This window comes from Gallus gallus, chromosome 11, assembly GCF_016699485.2.
Source record: "Gallus gallus isolate bGalGal1 chromosome 11, bGalGal1.mat.broiler.GRCg7b, whole genome shotgun sequence".
Lineage (NCBI taxonomy): Eukaryota > Metazoa > Chordata > Aves > Galliformes > Phasianidae > Gallus > Gallus gallus.
In genome coordinates, this window is record NC_052542.1 from 1098781 (window position 1) to 1100739 (window position 1959).

The window sequence follows — 1959 nt, forward strand, 5'->3', positions numbered from 1 at the left end:
TTCAGCAGCCCAAAGCCCCGCTCAGTGTGCCCGCTCTCTGCCATTCTTCTGCCCAACACCAGAGTCTCTCTGCTGCAGATCTCCTGGTGGGCCTTTGTGCTGGATGCAGTGTCTGTGTGAGCAGCACTGGGGCTGAGATGTCCAGCAGTGCCACAGCCCGGTTTGGTGTTCCCAAGCAGCTGGCCATTCCCATTACGGAGGTGTAACTGGGCACAGTACCCTTAGGTATGGGAAATCCAATCCCAAAGGGAGCGCAGCGTGGAAATGACACTTCTGGATGGAGAGGCTGAGAGCAGCAATAAGTGGGCTTCTGCAGCAGGCAGGGCTTCTTAATTGGGTTGAGCAGCCCTGGACTGTGTGATTTTGCTCAGGAGGTGGTAACAGCCCCCAGAGGTGGGTTTTCCCAGTTTTAAAAGCTTTTCCACCCATACCTTCCCCTTCTGGAAGGATCTGCCCCTTGGGGGACTATGGGGAAAAGCAGCCAGAGGCTCCTTCAAAACCAGGAGAGCAGAGCAACCTGTCTCATAGGAGATGAAATCCCAGAGCTTTCCCCTGAGCCCCCCATTTCCCAACCAATCTCCATTGCCCAGGCTCCCTTCTGCAATCTGGCTGAGCAGTGGGACAGATGGCCTTGCTGGGACCGTGGCTCGGCCCTGCTGTGCCTTAGAGACCTCCAACAAGCCCTGGCCCCAGCCTGCCCTGCCCAGCAGCCCACTGAGTCACAGCAGTGAGTATTTTCAGCTCCGGGTGCTCCCAAGCCAGTGACATTTAGCAGCCCAGCCTTGGGAGAGGACGGGAAAAGGGACAGCGGGGAGCACCTGCAGCCGTGTCCCAGCCTGGGCCAGCTTCCCATGGCTGCGGGTGGGAGAGCTGCCAGAGCTTGCGAGCTTATCCCTCCTTCCTGGGGTTCCCAGGCAGGCTGAGAAGAGAAGCAAGCTGCCCCTACAAAGCTGAGGGGTGCTGGGAGCATCCCTGGGTGGAGAGGGGGTCCCTCTGTACCGTACGCTCAGGAAGGCTGGGTGAGGGCTGAGGTCTCCCCGCTCCAGTGCTTTTGCCAAGCGGTGCTGGCTCTTCCTTTGCACAAGTTCCGGGTGTTTGTGCTCATGCAGCTGATTATCTCCACACTTCCTCTCCAGCCCGATGTTTCCTGCCTTGCTCACTCCCTTTCGCTGGCTTTGCCCTTTGTGTCAGCCTTATCTCCCAGCTCTGGGCTGTGTCAGAGCCCCGCGCTCCCCCTGCTCGCCCTGACAGAGCCGGGTCGCACCCATTGCCTCTCTGCTCACCAGGGGACAGATTGCTGGCTCTCTTTGATTTCTTCGTTCTTCCAGCATTCTCCTCCTTCCACGCCTGCCCTTTCCTGCTGCTGCTGTGAGCAGTGGGTGAGGACACTGCCATAGAGGCTGTGGGAGATGGGTAGGCACCAGGGAGAGCACCGTGTCCTTTCCCCAGGGCTCAGCAGGGGATGCCAACCCCACCTAGCTCTGTGGGGGTGCAGCAAGCTGGGACAGAGCACGGAGGATTTAGGATCCATCTGCGTTCAGGAGCTTACATGGGATCTCCCAGTTCCATCTTTAGCCACAGGACAGGTGCAAAGTGGACTGTGCTGAGCACTGCCCATCTTGCAAGATGCACGTCTGCAAGGTGATCCGGCCCCAAAGTAAGGAATTTGTCCTCCAAGGTGGGGTCACTTCCCAGGGCCTCCCACCTGGTCTGACAAAGGCACGTTGCACCAGGAGCTGCTGTGGGACACCTGCAGGGGTCAGGACAGTGAGGAAAGGACACGGGGAGTCCCGGTGGGATGGGGACCCGAGGGCAGGATCTGCACCAGGTGGGGCCGAGAGCCCCATGGATGGCAACGCCGCTCCGGGAGAGGAGCGAAAGAGGGGAGTGGGGATGGCGTGGGGCTGCTCCACAGTGTGACCTGCTGGCCTCAGCACTGGGAGGTGGAGCAGCAGCAGG